The sequence below is a fragment of the Cervus canadensis genome, chromosome 17 (assembly GCF_019320065.1).
Source record: "Cervus canadensis isolate Bull #8, Minnesota chromosome 17, ASM1932006v1, whole genome shotgun sequence".
NCBI lineage: Eukaryota > Metazoa > Chordata > Mammalia > Artiodactyla > Cervidae > Cervus > Cervus canadensis.
In genome coordinates this window covers 60,900,546-60,926,908 of record NC_057402.1, presented here as the reverse complement: position 1 = coordinate 60,926,908, position 26,363 = coordinate 60,900,546, and the positions used below count along the sequence as shown (strand labels likewise).

The 26,363-nt window shown below is 42.0% G+C and overlaps 1 protein-coding gene across 1 annotated transcript in view; it reads right to left on the bottom strand.

Annotated features, from left to right (window-relative positions):
* Positions 1-26,363, bottom strand: part of LOC122454822 (gamma-aminobutyric acid receptor subunit gamma-3) — a 774,851-nt gene that overhangs the window by 660,727 nt on the left and 87,761 nt on the right. The gene's annotated exons all lie outside the window — the stretch shown is intronic.

The following is a 26,363-nucleotide window of genomic DNA, read 5'->3' as shown; positions in this document are numbered from 1 at the left end:
TCAGTGCGAAGCTTAGGAAGCTCAGAGGGAAGCACAACCAACAAAATTTACCACAGAGATCATGGCAAATAGCAGTTACCAGCGGGAAGAGGCTCACATGCTGGTGTCTGCCTGCAGTGAGTGGGAGCTGGGTACACTGGCATGGGCTGCGTCATGGGTCCTCAGGGAAAGGACCGAGGTTGAATGCCGGAACATTCTGAGGTGGCTAATGCAACGCAGCACAGACAGAATGGGGAAAACCAGGGAATCACCAGAGAAACAATGGAACATTCCTGCAGGAAGGTTCTAATGCCACACTCTGACCCCGGGCACGCTCACAGAGCAAAGAATCACCACCTAGCAAATACCAGAGAGGGTCAAGCCGGCTGCCACCTATGGTCCCAGAGGCAGAGAAGCAGGCACGCATCAGCCAGAGTTGAAAGGCAAGGGGCCACTGCAGTCCCAGCCCCAGAGACAGCGTCTGCCCCCAAACTGTGAGTGGACGGCCCACAGCCTCACCCACGTCTTCCTGGGATCCTGGACAGCCCAGCTCTGCCAGGAGAGTCACAGCCTGAGTCCAGCTACCCTGGGGAGATGCATGCCCACCTGGGACCCTGCCTTCACAGCTCACCAGGAGCCCGAGCAGCTTGGCCCTGGGAGATGCATGCCCGCCCTGGGCTGCGGCAACCACGTGCGGTCCAGCCACTGAGGGCACCCTACTCATGCCGGCGGCACTTGCAATGTCCCTCTCTCTCCACAGCACAGCTGAGCAAGGGAGCCCAAATGAGAGGCCACCCTCGCCCTGTCACGTCAGGGCAGAGAGCAGACACTGAAGAGAGGCTTGGAAGCAGAGGCGGGCCACGTGAGCAGAGCAGTGATGGGGGAGCGTCTCTGGAAGCAGCAGGTGCAACAGAATAAAACCCTTCCGTTAAACTGAGACTGTGCACGTTAGGAGCAACTGTAGACTCTGAGAAGTGCAAGGGCACCCCACTCCAGTACTCTTGCCTGGAAAATCCCATGGACGGAGGAGCCTGGTGGGCTGCAGTTCATGGGGTTGTGAAGAGCCGGACACGACTGGGTGACTTTGCTTTCACTTTTCACTTCCATGCATTGGAGAAGGAAATGGCAACCCACTCCAGTGTTCTTGCCTGGAGAATCCCAGGGACGGTGGAGCATGACCGGCTGCTGTCTATGGGGTCACACAGCATTGGACAAGACAGAAGTGACTTAGCAGCAGCAAGCTGGAGCAAGGGAATATCTGTAACTGAACTGACTCCACACTGCACACAACAGGTCCAGACATTTTCCTAGATATATTGGAGGACCTTCTGAGTAGGCGACTCGACTGAAGCAGGTAAATGGAGGAATCACATGAACATTCATTACACTACGACCATATATATATACTTCCTGCCTCCTATAAAAGTTTTCTTTATTATTATTTTAGTTTTTATTTTATTATTACTTTTTAATTTAAATTTTTTCTTATTATTTTTTCTTTTTTTCCTATCTTCCCTTCTTTTTTTTCCCTTCATACTGTACTAACATAGTTCTTTATTATGCCTTTAATTTTTCATCTTGCTGCCTACTCTTACCTTTCTAAAAAACCTTTTTTAAAAATAAATTTCATATTTTTTCTTTCTGTTTTGATTTTTTTTATATTGTAATTTTGAGAGTCTGATTTTTATTCAAGGTTTTTGCTTTTTGATCTTTTGTTGTTAATTTTGTATCTTTGAAACTCTGATTTTTAGTATCCATTTTACTTAGGGATGTGATTATTGACTTGATTGCTCTCTTCTCTCTTGACACTCTCCCTTTTCCCCTCCTGTCACCTCTTTCTCCTTCTTCCTTCTTCTCTTCTCTATATAACTCTGTGAATCTTTTTGGGTGTTCCTGGCTGTGGAGAGTTGTTTCACAATTAACCTAGGGGCTTTTCCTTCTGTGGGCAGAGAAGTCTTGATGCTACTGTAAGAGGTCAGGACTGAAATCTAGAGGCAGGTGACTCAAAGCCAGATTTTGGACCATCAGAAAATTCCTGACCCCGGGGAACATTAATAGACGAGAGCCCACCCAAAAGCCTCCATACCTACACTGAGACCAAGCTCCGCTCAAGAGCCAGCAAGCAATGCAAGACACTCCACATCAATTCTTTAGTAAAACAGGCAACCCTGCACATTAGTAAAGAAGCTGCCCAAAGTCATACCAAACCCACAGACACTCCAAAACTCACTAATGGACACTGCTCTGCCCTCCAGAGAGATAATAGTGGAAATAAATGACTCAGAACTGGAATAAAGGAAAAAAAAAAAGAATAAAAAGAAATGAGGACAGCCTAAGAGACAGAGACCTCTGGGGCAATGTTATGTGGCCAACATTCAAATCAGAGGCATCCCAGAAGAAGAAGACAAAAGGAAATAACATGAGAAAATATCTGAAGAGATAATAGTCAAAAATTTCCCTAAGATGGGAAGGAAATAGCCACCCAAGTCCAAGAATCCCAGAGAGTCCCATACAGGATAAACCCAAGGAGGAACACACCAAGACACATATTAATCAAACTAATAAAAATTAAACACAAAGAATAAATATGGAAAGCAGCAAGGGAAAAGCAACAAATAACATACAAGAGGGTTCACCATAAGGATAACAGCTGATCTTTCAACACTAACTCTGAAGGCCAGAGGGAATGGCAGGATATAAAGTGATGGAAGGGAAAAGCCTATAACCAAGATTACTCTAACCAGCTAACACCTATCCTGCTCAAACTCTTTCAAAAAAACTGTAGATGAAGGCAAACTACAAAACTCATTACAAGGCCACCATCAACTTGGTACCAAAAACAATGATGCCACAAAAAAAGAAAATTACAGGCCAAAGTCACTGATTAACATGAATACAAAATCCTCAACAAAATTCTAGCAAACAGAATCCAACAACATTTTAAAAAGATCATACATTATTATCAAGTGGGCTTTCCCACAGGGATGCAAGAATTCCTCAGTATATGTAAATCAATCAATGAGATACACCATGTTAACAAACTGAAATATAAAAAACCATATGATTATTTCAATAGATGCAGAGAAAGCATTTGACAAAATTTAACACCCATTTATGATTAAAAACTCTCCAGAAACTAGGCATAGAAGGAACATACCTCAACATAATAAAAGTCATATATGACAGACCCAGAGTAAACATTATCATCAATGGCAAAAAAAATGAATGCATTTCCTCTAATATCAGAAATAGGACAAGGGTGCTCACTCCGCTGCTGCTAAGTCACTTCAGTTGTGTCCGATTCTGTGCGACCCCATAGACGGAAGCCCACCAGGCTCCCCCGTCCCTGGGATTCTCTAGGCAAGAACACTGGAGTGGGTTGCCATTTCCTTCTCCAATGCATGAAAGGTGCTTTAACTGCTACTATTCAACATAGTTTTGGAAGTCCTAGCCATAGTAATCAGAGAAGAAAAAAGAAATAAAAGTAAGCCAGATTAGAAAAGAAGAAATAAAGCTCTGTTTGCAGATGACATGATTCTCTACATAGAAAACCCTAAAGAAGCCACCAGAAAATTACTAGAGCTAATAAGTGAATACAGTAAAGTTTTGATATAAAATTAATACACAGAAATGCCTTGCATTCCTATAAACTAACAATGAAAAAACAGAAAGAAATGAAGGAAACACTTGTATTCTCTATTGTAACAAAAAGAATAAAGTATTTAGGAGTAAATTTAGCTAAAGCAATGAAAGATCTGTACACAGAAAACTATAAAACACTAATGAAAGAAATCAAACTTTACACAGACAGATGGAGTGATATATCATATTCTTGGGTTGGAAGAATCAATATTGTGACAATAACTATACTTCCCTAAGCAATCTACATATTCAACACAATCCCTATCAAACTACCAAAGGTATTTTTCACAGAACTAGAACAAATAATTTCACAATTTGTATAGAAACACAGAAGACCCCAAACAGTGAAAGTAATCTTGAGAAAGAAGAATGGAACTGGAGGAATCAATCTTCTTGACTTCAGACTATACTACAAAGCTATAGTTATCAAGACAGTATGGTACTGGCACGAAAACAGACATATAGATCAATGGAACAAAATAGAAAGGCCAGAGATAAATCCATGCACTGCTGGACACATTTTTTTTTTTACAAAGGAGGCAAAAAATGTACAATGGAGAAAGAGTCTCCTCAACAAGTTTTGTTGGGGAAATGTCAACTATGTGTAAAAGAATAAAACCAGAACACTTTCTAACATCATATCCAAAAATAAACTCAAAATGGATTAAAGACCTAAATGTAAGAGCAGAAAATATAAAACATGAGCCTTGTAGCAATACCCCCCACAAAAAAAAGGAGCAGAACAATAACAGAACAAATTTTTTTAGAAAATCAGAACACTAACAGATATATTAGAAAAAACAAAGATGTAGATGAAACAACTGAGAGGTAAAACAGAACCACAATGGTGATTTAAAAAGCAAGAGAAGACTTGGGGGTGTGGCTTAGGTGGGGGGGGGGGTTAGGGGGGATGGGGTTTAGGCAGGGTTTAGGCTTATGCTCAGGATGCAGGCATCCAGAAAAGGCCCTGGAGGGTTGGAGGCCTGGAGCTTAGGGTCAGCATGGGCTGAGGGGCCCCAGAGTTTCTCTGGCCTCCTTGGAATGTGTAGGATCAGGTGCAGGCCTCAGCGAGCTCCCTGGGCCTGAGTTTGTGGAGGACATGCTAGCTGAGCTCCTCCCCTTCCCTATCCTCTGATGCCCCAAAGTTCCCTTCCACGTTTGCCTCTACTTTTTCTCTCAGAAAAATCTATCAGGTTGGTGCAAATGTAATTATAGTTTTGGACCCTGAATTTTAAATCATTATAACTAGGCTGTAAAACTTTATTAATTAAAATAGGAACCATTACAATCAACACATTTTTGCCAATGAAAAATAAGTTTGTTTATTCCTATAGTGTATAAATCCATGCTTGGGGATTTGATAAACTCTTGGAAAGCATTTTCTGCCTCCTGCTGGTTGTGGAAATATGTTCCCTGCAAAAAGATGTCGAGATGCTTGAAGGAAGTGGCAGTCCACTGGTGAGAGGTCAGGTGAACCTGGCAGATGAGACAAAACTTTGTAGCCCAATTCATTCAACTTTTGATGTGTTGGTTATGTGATGTGTGGCTGGGCACTGTCATGGAGAAAAATTGGGCCCATTCTGTTGACCAATGCTGGCTGCAGGTGCTGAATTTCTCAGTGCATCTCATCGATTTGCTGAGCACACTTCTTATATAATGGTCTCGCTGGGCTTCAGAAACCTGTAGTGGATCAAACTGGCAGCAGACCACGAAACAGTGACCATGACTTTTTTTTTTTTTTTTTGGTGCAAGTTTGGCTTTGGGAAGTGCTTTGGAGCTTGTTATCAGTCCAACAACTGATCTAGTCACTGCTGGCTGTCATATAAAATCCACTTTTTGTCAGATTTCACAATTCAATTGAGAAATGGTTTGGTGTTGTGCAGAATAAGAGAAGATAGCACTTCAAAACAACGATTTTTAAAAGTTTTATTGAGCTTCTGCATCTTTACAATTTGCTTCAAATCCAAATGACTGTAGAATGGTTGACAATGAGTTCTTTGGCAACATCTTGTGTAGCTCTAAGAGGATCAGCTTTGATGATGGCTCTCAATTGTTGTCAACTTCTAAAGGCTGCCCACTATGCTCCTCATCTTCAAGGTTCTCTTCTCCTTTGTGAAACTTCTTGAACCACACTGAATTGTACATTTGTTAGTAGTTCCTGGTTCAAATATGTTACTGACATTGTGAGTTATCTCCCTGCTTTACAACCAATTTTGAACGTGAATAAAAAAATAGCTTGTATTTGCTCTTTGTCTAACATCATTTCTGTAGCCTAAAATAAATATAAATTAAACAGCAAGTAATAATTCATTAGGAAAAAAACATAAAGTGAGAAATGTTCATTAAAATGATATACAACATAACTGCATTTTACAATATAAAAATACAAATGATACAAGGGATTAGATCTGATAGACACAGTGCCTGGGGAACTATGGATGGACATTCATAACACTGTACTGACGGTGGTGATCAAAACCATTCCCAAGAAAAGAAAATGCAAAAAGGCAAAATGGTTGTCTGAGGAGTCCTTACAAATAGCTGAGAAAAGAAGAGAAGCAAAAGGCAAAGGGGAAAAGGAAAGATATACCCATCTGAAGGCAATGTTCCAAAGTATAGCAAGGAGAGATTTTTAAAAAGCCTTCTTAACTGAACAATGGAAAAAAATAAAGGAAAACAATAGAATAGAAATACTAGAGATCTCTTCAAGAAAATTAGAGATACCAAAGCAACATTTCATGCAAAGAATGGGCACAATAAAGGACAGAAACAGTGTGCATCTAACAAGCAGAAGATATTAAGAAGAGTTGGTAAGAGTACACAGAGCGATACAAAAAAGTCTTAATGATCCTGGCGACAACATTGGTGTGGCCACTCACCTAGAGCCAGAAAACCTGGAGTGTGAACTCAAGTGGACCTTAGGAAGAATTACTATAAACAAAGCTAGTGGAGGTGATGGATTTCCAGCTGAGCTATTTCAAATCCTATAAGCCAATGCTGTGAAAGTGCTGCACTCAATATGCCAGTGAATTAGGAAAACTCAGCATGACCACAGGACTGGAAAAGGTTGGTTTTCATTCTAATCCCAAAGAAGGGCAATGAGAAAGAATGTTCAAAACTACCACACAATTGTACTCATTTTACATGCTAGCAAGGTAATGCTCAAAATCCTCCTAGCTAGGTTTCAACAGTACATGAACCAAGAATTTCCAGATATACAAGCTGGATTTAGAAAAGCCAGAGGAACCAGAGATCAGATTGCCAACATCCGTCGGATCATCGAAAAAGTGTGAGAGTTCCAGAAAAACATCTGCTTTATTGACTATGCCAGAGCCTTTGACTGTGTTGATCACAACAAACTGGAAAATTCTTATAGAGATGGGAATAGCAGGCCACCTGTCCTGCCTCCTGAGAAACCTGTATGCAGGTCAGGGAGCAACAGTTAGAACTGGACATGGAACAACAGACTGGTTCCAAATTGGGAAAGGAGTATGTCAAGTCTGTATGTTGTCACCCTGCTTATTTAACTTATATGCAGAGTACATCATGAGAAATGCCAGGCTGGATGAAGCACAAGCTGGAATCAAGATTGCCAGGAGAAATATCTATAAACACCCTTATGGCAGAAAGCAAAGAGGAACTAAAGAGCCTCTTGATGAAGGTTGAAAGAGGGATGAAAAAGTCAGCTTAAAATTTGTCATTCAAAAAACAAAGATCATGGCATCTGGTCCCATCACTTCATGGCAAATAGATGGGGAAACACTGGAAATAGTGACAGTCTTTTCTTTCTTGGGCTCCAAAATTATGTGGACAGTGACAGCAGCCATGAAATTAGTAGATGCTTGCTCCTTGGAGGAAAAGCTATGGCAAAACTAGACAGTGTATTAAAAAGCAGAGATATCACTTTGCTGACAAAGCTCCATCTAGTCAAAGCTTTTGTTTTTCCAGTAGTCATGTATGGACATGAGAGTTGGACCATGAAGAAAGGTGAGCACTGAAGAACTGATGCTTTCAAACCATGGTGTTGGAGAAGACTCTTGAGTCCCCTGAACAGTAAGGAGATCAAACAGTCAATCTTAAAGGAAATCGACCTTGAATATTCATTGGAAGGACTGATGCTGAAGCTCCAATACTTTGGCCACCTGACGTGAAGAGTTGACTTATTGGAAAGGACCCTGACGCTGAGAAAGACTGAGGGCAGGAGAGGAAGGGGACAATAAAGGATGAGATGGTTGGATGGCATCACCAACTCAATGGACATGAATTTGAGCAAATTCAGGGAGATAGCAAAGGACAGGGAAGCCTGGTGGCTGAAGTCCATGGGGCCACATAGAGTTGGACATGACTAAGCAACTGAACAACAACAACAAATATTCCTGTGATTTCAGTAAATCCAGGTGAGACTGACAGGGTCCTCATTACTGCCCACATTCTCAGAGAAAGAAGCAGGGCCTTGAGCTCAGTTCGTTCATGATGCCTGTCCAGGCCTCAGTCTAGTGCCAACTTCTGGCCAGCCCTGCGGAGCTCTGCCCTGCCCCACCCGCAACAGGAGCCCACTGCACTTTGGAGGGGGTCCTCCCACCACAGGGGGCACCCTCTCTCCACTTCCCCAACAGGAAGCATTTCATAAAGTGTGGCCTAGAGTGGCAACCAGCATCGACAGGTCCAGAAACATTCATTTACCTGACTCCCCACACCCATGATCTTTATGGAAAAAAGGAAACTGTCAAAATTCCAAAATTTTCAGTAACTGCATTTCATCCTTAAAATTTTCTTAAGAAGGTATACTCATGTCAAGTGTTCTGATCACAGTAAAAGAAAAAAATTATAGGATGAAAAAACTGAGAGAACAATCAGCTGTTAGTTTGACTGATGCTATTTTGAACTGCAAGGAGATCCAACCAGTCAATCCTAAAGGAAATCGACCCTGAATATTCATTGGAAGGACTGAGGCCGAAGCTGAAGCTCTAGTACTCTGGCCACCTGATGTGAAGAGTCAACACATTGGGAAAGACCCTGATGCTGGGAAAGATTGAGGGCAGGAGGAGAAGGGGTGGTGGAGGATGAATGGTTAGATAGCATCACTGACTCAATGAATATGAATTTGAGCAAACTCCAGGGGATAGTAGAGGACAGAGGAGTCTGGCAAGCTACAGTCCATGGGATCGCAAAGAACTGGGCACAGTTTAGTGACTGAACCACAACAACAACAATAACCATTCAGAGTTAGTTTTAAGCTCTTCAATAAAATGTTTATTGTTGGTGACTCTACAGTGCATGAGTCACTATCTTCCACCTCAAAAGCATCATATATTCAAACAGTATAATTTTAAGCTTTAGATTTATAAGAGGAGAGTAAGTTTTAAAGTTTACACATGATAGGAAGTGTATTAAATTAAAATATTAAAATATTTTGCAAGGCACTATTAAATAATATGCAAGGCACAAAAATAAGCCAAATAATTTCTATTATATATTCAAATTAATATTTTAAAATTAACTGAAGCTTGCTGCGACTCCCACTAACATATACACATAAATGACTCCATCTCTCCCTATCATACATAATTTTTAAAAATTGTCACTAATCATTACATTAGCAGATTTTAAGTTAAATGGATAGTATCCAGTGCTTGCAAGTGGGGAAAAAAGCAACCTTGTATTGATGATAGTAATTTAGGACAAAATTTTAAGCTTATTTTCAAGTGAACTTTGGCAATAACTACGCAAATTAAGGGCTTCCCAGATGGCTCTAGTAGTAAACAACCCACCTGCCAATGCAGGAAATTCGGGTTCATTCCCTGAGTTGACTGAAGATCCCCTGGAGGAGGGCATGACAACCCACTCCAGTATTCTTGCCTAGAGAATCTCATGGACAGAAGAGCCTGGTGGGTTACAGTCTATAGGACCACAAAGAGTCGGACATGACTAAAGCGACAGCGCACACACACACAAATTAAAGTTCACAGACCTAGAGAAAAGCAACTTCTTTTCAACTAATTTGTTTAGGGAAAAACTAGAGACACCATCAAGAGCATACTGGTTAAAAAATAGGCCATGGAGCCACACTGAGGAATATTTTTCACCAATTAAATAGAGTGGAGCACATCTATTACCTTTATGTAAAAGGTGATCTATTATTCTTACAACCAAATGAGGTTTAAAAATCATTTGGTGCAAAAAAAATTACAGAAAACAAAATTACCGCCGAGAGATGCAGCATCCCACTCACCTCCAACTTCTCCTTCAAGATTATCAGAACCATGTGATACTGACCATCAAATCAGCCTGGAAATAAAGTATTTACTTGCCTTCTCAAGCAGCGTGTCCTGCTCTCATTCAATCCTGTACCTATGAACTACGCAATAACTTTGAAGTAGTTCTCAACGTGCAGCACATCTGTGAATTGCTCAGAGAGCCACTTTGCTGGGAAAGAGGCCCAAGTGTTGTGTAGTCAGACAGACAATTAGAAAACACCAACAACAAAACAAGAAGCACATTCTATGGTAACCCTATTTGCCCAGGAAACAAAGGAATGCGCTCTTCAGAGTAAGGCCCTCTCCTTGAAATGGCTCAGACTTCACCAGTGATGGACAGAGCTGCTTATTTAGTTCAGCTGTAACTAGTTTAGTGTCTGCTCCATAAAACCAAAGCTTTTTTGCCCATTGTGTATACAATTTGTTAACTAATTATTTGATTTCCATGATCTAAAACAGACACAATGAACTGACTGATAACCAATTACCGGTATACCTTAAACTTCTCAGAAGTTTCCCTGACTCTGGCAGCCCCAGGCCCAGGCAAATCTAAAGGGCTGGTGTTCACGTTTACTGTTGTAGTGGGGTCCTGTCTTCTAAGTGTCTCCTGACTTTTCTCACTACAAAAACTCCTTGGGTTAAAGATGGAGATAGTCTCTATTATACTCGAATGTCCTATGCCAGTGCCAGGGCAGAACAGACATAGATTCCCATTCTGAAAGGATGTAGAAAGCATCCGACAGTGCATTGGAGACACAGACATTCAGGGTTATCACCTGTGTTTTGTGTTACCTAGAGACAGCGAATGAGAAACATGCATGGGGAACTAAGAAAAAAATAGAAGTTGCAAGAAAAGGTCTAAGAGAGACACAAAAGACTGCATGAATCCAGAGACACTGAGGCTAATGCAGACAGGCCATGGACAAGGCAGCATTTGGGTTTGTACAAAAGAATGAGCATTTTCAGGGAGACTGGCGTACTTGGATGGGTTTTGAGGGGAGCATCAGCAGAGTGGATGAGGCAAGACAGGGTAGGCTAGATAAAACGTGGTCCTGCTGGGATCCAGGGTCCTCATGCAGTTAGTGACAGAAGTGTAATAACCTCTCCACTGCACCCCCAGCTCAGAAACTAAGTCAGCCTTGACTCAGAAACCCCATATCCTCTTTGCCTGTGGACAGTGTAATGTACAAATCATTATTAAGTAGATTCGTGATGGTGTAGACAGAAAAAGGTTAGCAGTTTACTTTCACATCATGTTTTCAAAAGCGAGGCTTGTTGTATAAACACAATGAAGAAAGTCTAGAAAACAAAACTTTACCGAGCTTTAAAGCACCCTTATTCCACATACACAGTGAAACAACACTGCACACAGAGTCGGAAACTTGTGATGCCACTTGGAAAGCACGCATAGCTAGACTCTGACATGTATTTGGGGGAGACTCACCCTTGCTGAGGCCATGCTTGTTTGCTTCTGCATTTAACTGAAAGCATTTGGAAGTGACAAAACTTTCTTTTAAGAATAATCAATAGGTCTTTTCTTCAGTAATCAAATTTTGCCATCAGTCAGTTCAGATGACTAAAATTGTTATGTAGCTTCTGTTGTGAATAAAAGTTAAAAAAAAAAGAAATGATCTTGGCCTTTGTTGATGGGGGTTAGTTTGCTTGCCTACAAGTGTTATTTTAGTAACGAAAACTGTCTTTTTATTTTTCCCTGCCTCATTTATGTTATGCTAAGCCAGCTTGTAAGTTCCCATTAAAAACATGAAAGATTACTCAGCCATAAAAAGGAACAACTTTGAGTCAGTTCTAATGAGGTGGATGAACCTAAAACCTATTATATAGAGTGAAGTGAGTCAGAAAGAGAAAGATAAATACTGTATTCTAACACTTATATACGGAATCTAGAAAAATGGTGCTGAAGAATTTATTTATAGGGCAGCAATGGAGAAACAGACATAGAGAATAGACTCATGGACATGGGGAGGGGGAGGAGAGGGTGAGATGTATGGGAAGAGTAACATGGAAACTTACATTACCATGTGTAAAACAGATAGCCAACGGGAATCTGCTGTCTGGCTCAGGAAACTCAAACAGGGGCTCTGTGTCAACCTAGAGGGGTGGGATGGGGAGGGAGATGGGAGGGAGCTTCAAAAGGGAGCAAATATATGTATACCCATGGCTGATTCATGTTGAGATTTGACAGAAAACAGCAAAATTCTGTAAAGCAATTATCCTTCAATAAAAAATGAATTAATTAAAAAAAAACATGAAAGATATATGTTAAATAATTTAAATTCATTTGACCATTTCCTTATAAAATATCATGATAAAACCTAAAATACACTATAGATACACACAAAGGCTTTCTTAAACACAGAAAACGGTTTCTGGAGAAAATCTGCAGCACTGAGAACCATGCAGGAGGTGCAGAGGTTCAGGGCGCTGGCTGGGGCTCCGGCTGATGAGGAGGTAGAGCGTGCTGCGATCCGATGTGGCTGGGGCGGGCTCGCCCTAGCCCACTATAGTCCCTAAGGGTCTTCATTCACCAAGCCAGGGATCTACAGCAGCCTTCCTGCAGAGAACTTTAAAAGGCATCTCACAGTTTCTGAGAGTCATTTCTCATCCTCCTGTTCGCAAGCTAAATAAGCTTTCTTGATCCTTTCCACGTAAGTCACATGTTCTACCAACCATCTAATGATGCTATGGATTTCCTGCAATCTTAAATTCTCTGTGACATCCTTCCTGAGTTACAGGAATGAGAAGCAGGCCTAGCCCTTGCATTAGTGGTTCTGAATCAGGTTACACCAAGTGCAGTGCACCTACTCATCTGGATTCCTCCAAAAGCATTTCTGGTCTGAAACCCTACTGACAGTTTTCTGTTCTATTACTTTGAAAATTCAATTAAGAGTCTGATGAATGTCATATAAGCTCATGTATTTCCCCAAATAAATAAAAGATTATACATTGAAGGTGCCTGAGTTCATTCTTCTCTCCGCCTGCATCTTCATTTCCTTTGTCTAAACCAGAATAGTGGCTTAGACCTCCTCAGAGAACTGTGCAGGTTGCCAGATCAGAAGCTAAATGTCCCATAACTTTTCCGAAGTCTTCTCATGCCTGAGAAGACTACACCCACCATAGGAAGGGAGTAGATTGCTTCTGTCATTCTGGTGGAGAACATGGCAGCAGGTACAAGGATCATATCCAGATTCAGCCATACAGAGAATCTTGATAATGAGAGGAAAAGCAAAGCTTCTCATGATGACAGCTAGGTATTTTATCTGTAATTTGGTAAGACTATTTGCCTTGACTCAAAACTAAAAATTTACCAGAATGTGTTCAGATAAAGGCTACAACTTATGCAAATTCTGGGTTCCAAAGAGAACTCTCACTGAGGATTAAAACTCAATTCAAGCAAAAGTGCCCAGTAAATAGCCCACTGGAGGGATCTGCCATACCAGCCAATACAGCTCCAAAAGCCTTTTTATAATATTAAAAATCTCTTTAATACTCCTGTGGTCAAGCCATGAACATTCAAAGTGTGTCTGTCCCCATGAGTGGGGTCAACCGTAAGCAGAAGGGCTCAGTCACAGGCTCTTAGACACTGACTATGAGACAAGCTACTTGTGGCTTAACAGGATGGGAGGGCCTCAGTTTTGCCCAGCCACTCAGCACTTGCCGCCCGTTCCTCCCCTCCCTGTCATGGAGCCAAGGACACTTCACACAATGTACTCCAACCCCTGTCCAGGAACTAGCCCCCGGTCTACACGTACAAGGCATGACTACGGAGGTGAAGAATGCTAGTAAGCACATTTCTTGATTACTGATTATACTTCTATCTTTAATTTAGAATCAGCAAATGAGTGAATATGTAATCAATTTTACATGAATTTTTTTCAATAAAAGGGCAGTAGTTAAAAAAAAAAAAACACACCAACTGCACCAGAATGCTTGTTACAATTCAGCTCAAGCCCAAAATTTCCCACCCCAAACAGCCTGTCTAAATAGGAAAAGTCCTCAACTTAACATCAGAATAAGTAGACCCTGGTTCTGTCACTATGAGTTCAGCACTCTTCAGGACCTCAGTTTTCTAATTTGCAAACTAAATGTTTGTCAGGGTTAGCTCCTATAACTGTTAGCTTCCACCACAGCCAACAGTTAGTGGCTTAAAACAACAATCATTCATCTCATGAGTCTGTACGTCAACTGGGTGGTCCTGGTTGGCTGGGTCAAGCTTGGCTCATTTTGGCTGAGCTCACTGGTGGGTGCCATGAGGAGATGTCTCACCTGGGACAGTATCAGCTAGAATGGCCCATCCCTACTCCATGCAACCTGGCATCCCTGGCCAACATACCTGGTTTCCCTGGTGGATGGGAAGGGTCTCAAGCAAATACGTGAGAACAACAAGGCCTCTTGCCTCCCAGGCTTGGAAATGAGAGGTAACTTCTATCTCTTTCTATTGTTCAAAGTGAGTCTAAGCCTGATAGACAGGATAGAGAGACTCCTCTGAATGGCAGAGATTAAACTCTCACACTGCAGATGCAGAGGGATGTAACTAGAACCACTACTTGTAGGCAAGCATTCAGGATGTCCACTGAACTTCAAAACACTGTCATGCATCACTCGTTCCCCAGGGGTTTCCGAGAGACTATCCTCACTGAAAGCCAGCCCCCAAAATATCAACTTCTGCGTGCAAAAACTGAACTGGGAATTATTTGGGGAGGACACGATTCTGCTAGGAGTATAACCAAAACAAAAGTAAGTCTGAGAAAGTGAGAGTCTTTTTTTATTTAATTCTCCACCAACATATCCTTTGCCATTAAAGGTCCAGATGATGCCATGTCTGGGGCTGGCACGAACCAGTTCTCAGAGCGTTGTTCAGGGACTGTGTTGGAGGCTATATGTTCAATTTACCTTATTTTCAAGCAAGGTTATGGAAGTGTTTGTTATTTTTAAAATAATGTTTATGCCTGGGATTGGTCCCACAGGCTAAGAAAACAGGTTCGCTGACAAACTCCCACAAGGCCTCTTTCATGAGACTGCTGTACTACCATTTTGTCACCTTTTATTCCAGCCATTCAATAGACTGTTAGCCCTTGCCAAGATTTAAATTCAGCTTCCAGTGAAATCTTAGCTATTCACAATACATGTACCCTATTTTCTGAATTTATTTCTAGCTTTTGTACTTAAATCATCATGAAGACCTCTTTCTCCAAACACCTCCCTTGCTCCCATTCAATTTTAAATAGAACTTAATTTTTTTAAAATATCACTGTAATTCCCAGTAGTTCTTCATCCTGTAAAAGAACAGGGTTTTCTATATGCCTATTTTAGTACTCTCCTGTTGCCTCTCTACCCTTTGCCTTTGCATTTTCTTTCAGCAATTGTCACTTCTTTGGGAATATTAATGACTGTCTTCACTGTTCACCACACCATTCTCAAAAGTGCTATGGTTATATTCATGCCTCATCTTGCCAATGGCCCAAAATCAAGGTTCTGGTTGGCCCATGCTCTTTCTGAGAACCTTAGAGGAAAATCTGTCCATGACTTTCACAGCTTCTGGTGTTGCCAACAATCTTTGGTATTCCTTAACTTATACACTCATCACTCCAATCTCTGCCTCCATCATCGCTGGGCCTTCTGCCTTTATGTCTCTATCCCCATGTCTCTCCTCTTGCTATGACAGTCATATTGGAATAGGGCCCACTCTACTACACAATCGGTTCAGTTCAGTTGCTCAGTCATGTCTGACTCCTTGCGATCCCATGGACTATAGCATGTTAGGCTTCCCTGTTCATCACCAACTCCCAGAGCTTGCTCAAACTCATGTCCATCGAGGCAGTGATGCGATCCAATCATCTCATCCTCTGTCATCCCCTTCTCCTTCTGCCCTAAATCTCTCCCAGCATCAGGGTCTTTTCAAATGAGTCAGCTCTTCACCTCAGGTGGCCAAAGACTGGAGCTTCTGCTTCAGCATCAGTCCTTCCAATGAATATCCAGGACTGATTTCCTCTGGGGTTGACAGGTTGGATCTCCTTGCAGTCCAAGAGACTTTCAAGAGTCTTTTGACCACTGGAAAAATCATAGCTTTGACCAGATGGGCCTTCATTGGCAAAGTAATGTCCCTGTTTTTTAATATGCTGTCTAGGTTTGTCATAACTTCTCTTCCAAGGAATAAGAGTCTTTTAATTTCACAGCTCCAGTCACCATCTGCAGTGATTTTGGAGCCCCCCCAAAATAAAGTTGCTCACTGTTTCCATTGTTTCCCCATCTATTTGCCATGAAGTGAAGGGACTGTTGCCATGATCTTAGTTTTTTGAATGTTGAGTTTTAAGCCAGATTTTTCCCTCTCCTCTTTCACTTTCATCAAGAGGCTTTTTAGTTCCTCTTTGCTTTCTGCCATAAGGATGGTGTCAACAGCATATCGACTACACTATGACCATATCTTAACTAGCATCTTATTTAAAAATAAAGTCACATTCCGAGGTTCTAGGAAGGATATGCATTTTGGGGAGACACTATCAAACCAAACACAGTCCTGTTTATTAGATCAGCTGTTATTTATTGAACCTATAATAAGGTAATCACGCAGAAGACATTTCATCCTGACAAAACCAGTCTCAGACAGAGACTATGACTATCCCTGGACTACCTCTGTAGCAAGAAGGAACCCTGTAGCTTTGGAGGGTCTGGGATGACTCAAAGAAGATATGTCTTTCCTAGAGAGATTACATTCTTCTAAATAGATGTGACTCCTTTGAAATGTGACATACTGCCTCATATTTCACCTGAAGTAGAGATTATTCTTAGCTACAAATGAGGAGAATCTAGACAATGACCCAGTGATGCTGGTGCTAAGTTACGTTCTCTAGAAGGAGTATTCTTCCTTTTGTCACTTCAGTATTCCATACATGGTATGTGTTACAGTTTCACTATGGTAGTTTTATTTTACTAATACAGATTTCTTAATGTGTTATAATCAGAGCTTACTTTTCCTTTTCTAAATATGGGATTTTTTCCCATGGCACAGACAAGAGCTAAGAACTTGGTTTTCCAAAGTTAGAAATACTGTGAGAAGAACTGAGTAAATGGTCAAAATATCAAATGATAAGATGAAACAAGGTGTATTGGTTAGAGTTCTTCAAAGAAAGAAAACCAATAGGACATACATAGTGAGATTTGTTAAAAGGAATTGGCTCATGGGATAATGAGCAAAGTCGCAAGATCTGGAGAATGAATGGGCAAGGTGCAGACCCAGGAGGGCCAGTGGGCAGCTCCTGTCCATGTCTCAGGGGCTAAAGTAAAAAGAATAAATGATGGCATTCTTATTTAAAGGTTGCAGGCTCAGGCATCAAGATTCTGTGTTTCAGTTTGAATAAAAAATTTTAAAAAGTCGATGTTCCAGTTTGAAGGTGACCAGGTACGACAAAGTCTCTCTGACTCAGAGAAGGTCAGTCTTTTTGCTTGACTCAGGCCTTTAAGTGATTGGATGAAGGTCACCCACATTGGGGAGGACAGTCTACTTTTGCTCTGTCCACTCATTTAAATGTTAATCTCATCCAAAAACACCCTCACAGACACATCTAGAATAAAATTCAACCAAATGTCTGTGCACCCTCTGGTTCACTCAAATTGATAGATAAAATTAACCATCACCCAAGCTCAGTCATTAAAGGATCTGCCTGCAGTGCAGGAGACCCAGGTTCAATCCCTGGATTGAAGATACCCTGGAGAAGAAAATGGCAACCCACTCCAGTATTCTTGGCTGGAAAATCATATGGACAGAGGAGCCTGGAGGGCTACAGTCCATGAGGTTGCTAAGACTTTTTTTTGCTAAGACATGACTTAGCAACTAAACCACCAACAAGGGAAACCCTCATTCTATGTGCTCAGCATCTCTGAGAGCCTGGGTAAATAGTAACATGGACAATGTTTAAGCCCTTGATGTGACCCGGCCGGAAATCCCTGCTTTGTGAGCCAGGGTACAACACAAGTGTGTGCTGGGCTCTGGTGATGATCAAAGCTGCACTTCAGAGAAGATACAACCTTAGAACTCGCCCTCCCTCTGACCGGCAGGCCTCAGTCCTAAACACTGTGTAGGACTAGAGAGAAACGAACATAGAAAACCTTTGGTTTTCAGAGCTACCTTCAGCTGAGTAAAAGCAAAGATTAGCTCATCACAACAGAGCCTGAAAAATCACCAGGCATCTCAGGGAGCCATCTCTTTCATCTTAACAGCAATATCCTAAAAACACTCAGGAAGCTGACAGGGCAACGGGGAGGAGGGCTCGCAGAGATGGCAAAGAGGATGCTCATGGTCGTCCTCAGGGTGCCCCTGCCCACGAGGGTCAGCGCAGGAGACAACCCATTAAGTCAGGAGGGGCATATGCAAATGAGTCCCTGTTTGTCTTGGTATTTCTAAAATTAGTGCGCCCCAGAATAGAACAGAATAGAGGAGAAATGACAGAACGAGAGAGCAGCTGCCCTGGAAATCGCAGCGGGGCTTGAGGCAGCCTAACGAGCTGGCACGTGGCTGGATGCGCCCTCAGGGACGCGCGGGTCTCTCCGTCCTGATTCCGGTTAGAAGAAGCCTCTCGAAGCAGCACAGTGCTCACGTGATGGGAACCGGATGGCTGACAAAAGGCACCGCGCAAACACGGCAGCAACACCGCGACCGCCCGGGGCCGGGAGTGCAGAGCACACTGGAGAAACCACGGCCCCCGGCGAGGCTGCGCTGCCAACATCGGCCACCACCTGGCTGAGACTGCCCGGCGCTCAGCCTCACGGGATGCTCTGTTCTGGAAAGTGGCAGAGGAAGACACGTACTGCAAGGTTAAAACGCTGGTGGGATTTCAGCATCCAAACTCAAGGTCTAGGTGAGGGCTACCCCGAGGGAGGCCTGTGGAGGGCAGACGGTCTGAACGCTCCCCAATCAGTCCTGTCATTTATCAATGGAAGCTTCCTGGGCTGACTTAACAGAATATCACAAATTTGGTGGCTTAAATCAACAGAATTTTTTCCTCTCACAGTTCTAGAGGTCAGAAGTCTGAAATTCAGACTTTGGCAGGGACTCACTCTCCCCAGAGGCTCTAGGAAAGACCTTCTTTGCTTCTTCCAGCTTTGGGTACCTGTCTCATTCTGTGGCTTGTGGCGCTACACTCTAGTCTCTGCTTTCTTCTTCCTTCTGTCTGTCTCAAACCTTCCTGCTTCCCGCTCATAAGGGAACTTCTCACTGGATTTGGAAGATCTCCAGATAATCCAGGATGACATCATCTCAGGATTGATAAATTTATCCCATAGTCACAAGTCCTTTCACAAATAAGGCATCGTTCACAAAAGCCAGGGATAGAATGTGTATATCTCTTGTTGAGCTGTGCTTCATTCTTCCACAGAAGTGCAAGGTGAGATCATCTACAAGACATATCCAATGCTCACACTTTGAACCAGTAAATACAAGTGCTGTGGTCCCAGCATCCTTGTGAAACCAAGACAGAAAGAAACAAGTGCAGGGCCTGCAGGAAGAGCATCTGAGGTCTAAGACTAGCAAGCTCAGGACTAGGAAGAAGTACTTGAAAATAAAACGCCCATGGAATTCAATGCTGAAACTCCAAGTTTCATTACATTCTTGAAGGGACTGGTAGATAGCAGACAATACAAACATGTATCTGGCTGGCAATCACTTGCATCCGGACCTTCATATTATGGTTTCTCTAGATTGGAATTCTTTGCAACTCTCAATGTCTGACAGACAAGGGACTTTTTCCAGCACAAACATCACCTCCATCAGGAAGCCAACCTGGCTTTCTCATAGAAAATTAAGCTCAACAAAATGATTTGTAAATTCCTTGGACAGCAAAGATCACATTTCCTATCATGTGACTTTTAAAAAATTATTCTAACTATATAACTTTGAACATTGCTTGCAGTTCATCTTGCATGTTTTAAATGGTTTGACTTTCATCTTCAGTGAATTATTCAGAGGGTAGAGGGATTTCTTGTACAAACACCATAGTAAAAACTCTCCACTGGCTGCCTAAAGGTGTCATCTTCTGGGAGCTGCCTTCATTTACGCACTTGGTTGAGGATGAATTATATAACTCATTTTTTCTAAAAATCTGCACTGAGCTCCCACTTTGTAGTGGGCACAATGTTTGGGGCTGGGCTGCCAAAGTAAGAACAATTCCGTTTCTTTCTTCAGGAACCCATGATGCAACTCAATCAAGGCAGAACCTATCGACTTCAAAGTTGAATGTACCTTAAAATGAACATAAATTTATCCCACTAAATACTTCTAAGATATTTTGCTCAGTAAAAGAAGGCAGCCTTTCTGGTAAATAATTTTTCACATAACCTCAAGTGCTATTAGTAGCAAGTGTTATTACTCTGAACAAATGAGAAGAAATGATAATAAAAATAGCCAACCTAAGTTTAAAAAATTATTTTATTAATAAAAGTTATGCTTGATTTAACCTGAAGTTGATCATTTAAGAGCCACACACTGATATAGCAAAAACATCTTTTCTGAATGTCAACATTGAGCATAATCTGTTAGGTATGACTATAATGATTACTGAAAACTACCTAAAGGGTGTAAATAGTGTCTCAGCCTTTTGAACCCAACGGTTACTCTTGGAACTTCAGGATGAAGCCTCAGTGTGACATTCATTTCCTTTACAAACTCCCCCCAGCCTGTCTTTTGAGCTCCACCTTCTATTCTCTTCCACTTTCTATCTGTTCCTCGCATGTAACTGCCCAGGCACCCCCCAAACACACACATATGCGTGCACACACACACACACACGTGTGCACGCACACATATGCACACACATGCGCACACGCATGCATGCACGCGCGCACACACACACACACACACACACACACTGTGCTGCACTAAATACTAAATTTGATCTCTTGCTGTACCGTGTAGTATCAGGCTACTAACTGATCTAAACCTCAACAGATGCCTTGAACTTTGTTGTACACAGTAAGTGCCACATTCACAAATGGAAGATCCTCAATAAAGGCTCTACAACAGCCTGAATTTTTCTCACCTCCTAGTCCCCAAGCCCTTGTATAATCCATTTCCTCAGAGTGTAAGCATGATCAGTGACTTGCTTCTAACAAAGAACATACAGAAAAGTGACCAGATGCTACTCCTGTAATGTCTTCATCTCGCTAGGACTCTCCCCTTGGCTGGCTCTGACGGAGCAAACAGCTACACAGGACGGGTCCTTCCTTACAGCAAAGGTTGATGGCAGTCTCTGGCTCATTAACAAACTGAGGCCCTCAGTTTAACTGCATATGAACAATAGCTACAAGGTCTTAGGGGTAGAGCCTTCCTCAGTCAAGCCACAAGATGAGGACACAACGCTGGCTGACACCTTGGTCTCAGCCCTGCAGACCGCCCAGCTAAGTCATGCTTTGAAGACCAGAGGGACTTAATTTCAGAAGAGCCAGAGGGCTGTGGGAAATAAAGACTCACTCTTAAAGGGTGCACATACAGTACCACCTGCTCTAGGAACTTGGGTAGAGCAGTGACTTGAAAGGAGCCTGGGTCAGACCCACCTGCTCATCCTGGAGAACCTCCTAGAGAGGGAGGCGGCAACTGGAGCTTATCCTGGGGGCACAGACACTGGTGGCAGCTATTTTGGGAGCTCCTTCTACCACATCGACACTGGTGTTTGCAAGTGCCATTTTGGAACCTTCCCCCTAGTTTATTAGTCCCAGTAGCCAGCGCCACCTGCCATCCTGTGAGCACAAGTCCTGGGATGCCTCAACCAAGAAATCAGCGGGACAGAGACACAGCCCTATCCATTAGCAGGCCTGCTGCCCTAAGACCCCCTGAGCCCACGAGCGACCTGGCCCCATCCCCCAGAGGGCCCCCGGGACCTTGCCCTGCACCCCGGGGTTTCAGCACAAGCCCCAGGACTAGTCTTACACAACAGTAAGCCAGCACCAGCCCTGGGACCTCCTGGGCAACGGCCCCACCCAACAGCAGGCCAACACAAGCTCCAAGACTCCAAGTCAGTCAACCATGGGATTCAGTAGCACCCAGCAGCAGATCAGGGATGTTCTCTAAATAAAGAAATAAGAAAAAAAAAAAAAAACAGCAGAAAAACCAAGTGAAGTGGAGATAGGCAATCTATCCAAGAAAGAGTTCAAAGTAATGGCTATAAACATGATCAAAGAACTTGGGAGTAAAATGGATGAACAGGGTGAAGAGTCAGAAGTTTTTAATGAAGAGTTAGAAAATATAAAGAAGAACTAAACAGAGATGAAAAATACAATAACTAAAATGAGAAATATACTAGAATAAATCAATAATAGATTAAATAATACAGATGAATGGATCAGTGAGCTGTAAGATAAGTGAAAATCACTCAAGCAGAACATAAAGAGGAGAAAAGAATACAAATAAAGGAGGACGATATATGAAACCTCCAGGACAACATCAAGTGTGCTATCATTCACATTATAGGGGTCCCAGAAGAAGAAGAGAGGGCGCGAAAGGGGCATAAAACATATTTGAAGATATAACTGCTGAAATCTTTCCTCCACGGGTAAAAGAAACAGCCATCTAGGTTTTCCGAAATGTCACAAACACTGAGTCGCAAACAGGACCAACCCGAAGAGGACCACACCAAGACACACAGTTAATCAAAATGACAGAAATTAAAGACAAAGAGAGAATATTAAAAGCAGCAAGGGAAATTACATACAAGGGAACTCTCATAAGGGTATAAACTGATTTTTCGGCAGAAATGCTGACCAATGGGAGTGGCATGGAATATTCAAAGTGATGAAAGGGAAATACCTACACCCAAGAATACTCTACCTGGCAAGGCTTTCATTCAGCTTTGATGGAGAAAGCAAGAGTTTTACAGACAAACAAAAGCTTAAAGAGTTCAGCACCACCTAACCAGCTTTACAAGAAAAGACTTCTCTATGTAAAAAAGAAAAGGCCATAACAAGAAATATGAAAACTACAAAAGTAAGAATCTCATTGCTAAAAGCAAATAAACAGTAAAGGTAGTAAATCTGCAATGTATAAAGCTAGTAGGAAGGTTAAAAGAGAAAAGCAGCAAAATCATCTGTGTCCACAATAAGCAGTTAAGGGAAACACAAAAGATACAAAATATGATAACAAAACAGTAAACAGAGGAAGGGAGTAAAAATGTATATTTGTTAAAAGGCATTGGAATCTACAGGCCAGCAACTTAAAATAATCATATACACATAGATAGCTATGCATAGAATCATATAGTGTGGGGGATATAGTCAGTATCTATGTAATATCTTCGTATGGTGATACATAGCTAGACATCATGATGAGCATTATTCAATGCACAGAAATATCAAATAACTATGTTGTGTAACAGAAACTAACACAGCACTGCAGGTCAATTATACTCCAAAGAAACAAAGAAGCAAACAAACTCATAGGAAAAAAAAAGTCAGATTAGCAGTTACCAGATGCAGGGTGTGGAGAGGTGGAACTAGATGAAGGTGCTCAAAAGATACAAACTTCCAGTTATGAGATAAATTAGTGCTAGTGATGTAACAAGCAACATAACAAATAAAAATTAACACTGCTATATGTTTATATATGAAACTTTCTAAGAGAATTCTCAACACAAAGGAAAACATTTCTCTGTTTATTTTGGATCTCAATGAGATGATGGATGTTCACTAACCCTACTCTGATAATCATTCATGACATATGTCAGTCAAATCATTATGCTGTGCACTTTAAACTTAAGAAGTATCATATTTCAATTTGCTGTTGTTATTGTTGAGTTATTGAATCATGTCAAACTCTTGGAGACCCCACGGACTGTAGTCCACCAGGATCCTCTGACCATGGGATTTTCCAGGCAAGAGCACTGGAGTGAGTTGCCATTTCTTTCTCCAGGTGATCTTCCCAACCCAGGGATCAAACCCTTGTCTTCCACATCACCTGCACTGCAGGCAGATTCTTTCCTGCTGAACCACCAGGAAAGTATGTCAATTACATCTCAATAAAATTAGAAGAAAAAAATTCAATGAATAAATGAAATCTTTTCACTTCTTTTTCCTTTTAAAAATAATAATTCTCAAACATGGGGACTCAGGACTTCATAGATGATCAGGTGACACTGCTGTCTTTAAAACAAGCTTAACAACCAAGGTTTGCTTCATATGGTCAACATAGCCACCATGTAGCCGGGGCACACGCTGCACTCAGGGAAGGCGCCTTGCTGCACCCACCTGGCATGAGGCCTTGGTGGACCACGGACAAGGCGGAGCCTCCAGCAGGCAGGACAGATGCCACGGCCTCCTCCTTTGTCAGGGCAGAGATGCTTCCTCTGCCAGATGGACCTCTTGAGGCTAGATTCTTGAAGGTTCTGTGGGTTGTGTGCACCCTTTCTTCTCTTCTCCTGAAGCAGGTTTTTATGAGATGGTTCTGGCTCTGCTTCTCCACCATGTATGAACTGTTGTGTGCAGAGACACTGCAGGGCTTATAAATCTCTGGATCCAAGAAGTCACATCAGATGAGACAAATTGGCCAAACACTTTGCATGTTAAGCTAGAAGCAGTCTTTGACAGGAATGTAGTTGTTTGCTTAGGACAGCGGTGATGCGCTTGTTCTACATTTCAAAAATTATCTGGTGACAAGAGGTGTGGATTGTTGCAGAAATAGTTAACCGTCCACCAGAAGTCCACATTTTCTACTTCACAGAGTAAAAACGTCCCTGGGAATTGATGAGCACTCTATTTTGACTGCCTTGTAGAATCCTAAAATAAGATGAATCCCTGGCTGTCTATAAATGAGTTTTCTAGAATAAGAAGGGTGCTTTAAGATAAGGTGGTAAGATGCTGAGACAAACTTAATCTACTTCACAGTTTAGAAAATGGATTGGGGACAGGAATTCCATTTATATAATTTAAAGCAAATAATGTCTTTTCTTACAGATAAGATTCTTCAGATCATGAGAAGGCTTTCAAGGAAAGTATCTAGCCTTCAGGGATATAGACAAATAGAGACTGACATCACAAACAGCAACACAGGATGAAGTGCTGTCACAGGAGGCTCTCATTTCTAAGGGTTGGATGAGAAAAGCAAGGTGGTATTAACTGAGATCCAGCTTTGCACATGGCTTAGATATTGTCCCGATTTATTAGCTGTGACCCTGATTTCTTGTCTGTGCCCTGAGGCTCGCCAACAGGCAGAGAAAACTCTGTGACTTTTTATTTACATGAATTGGTACAGCCTGAGAGGAAGTGTCAAGATCATTTTTCTGTATTCCCACAACTGTGAAGGAGAAAGGTAATTGCTATTCATCAGAAAACTTATTCTAGAGCTCCTGAAAAGACTGTTCAAGGTCTAAGATAGACTTTAAGCCAGTTATATTTTAAAAACCAAAATTCAGAGTAACTATCCATATATGACTGAAGACATAATTTTGTCATTTCCAGGAAATAGGTCTTCAGCATATTTAGAGCAGGTACAGCCTGACTGCTGAGAAGAACCCACACTTGCCACACTATCCCCAGAGAAGAGAGATTCCAGGGCCATGTAATATGTTTGTCTTGGCATTCCCATAGTTTGCACATTACCCAGTAAATGGAGAGAGATTGTTTTTCTGGACATGGTGCTAAAAATCCAAGATTTATTAAGCTACAGCACCAAATCATGACTGATAAACAGGCTTCCCTAACTAAGAACACTCAAGTTTGCAGAGTCATCAGTGCATGCACCAGTAAGGACAGAAAGCAGCGACTGGGCTGTGTATTAGTAACATATAATTAGCACTGTCCCGCCTTGTTCCTTGCTTCTGCACAAATCCATCTGAGCAGACAGAACTAAGAGAAAAGAGGACAGGGAAGGTGCAGGTGGTGAAAGGATAGATGTGTTCCTGCCTTGGCCTCTACCCGCGATGCAGCGACACCAGATGCCACTGGCTATTGGCAGCTTTGACCCAAAGGGTCAGAACAACAATACCTAAGTAGTTGCTACTAGTCTGGAGTAGGGATTATGACAGGAACACAGAAGCAGCCTCCCACTTTGGATTACCTGTGCTGTAAATGCTTGCCTAGGATGCAAGAGAGACGGGTTTCGAAAAACAACACCGACACTGATGCAAGATCAGACATCTTTCAAATTAGTCGGGTGGAGAAAAATTAGAACGTAATACCCAAGTGGATTCTCCTGGACTTCAGGACTTCCTGAGGTGGGAAAGGGCCTTGCATAATTCATTTGCGTTTGCAAAGTGAAGCGGTTTCAGCCAGACAGTGGGAGATTGAGCAACTATCTGAACACAAAGAAACATGAGTTGGGTAGTTCTCTTTTTCTAAACTCAGCATAAAATATAAGCAGTTATCTCTGAGACATTTACTTCACTCTCTTATTTCAAAATTTTCTATTTATTAATACTAAATAAATATATGCTACCAGATCACTCCATTCCTGGCTTCCCAGGGTGACTTCCGAGCTAGGTGGTTTAGGGC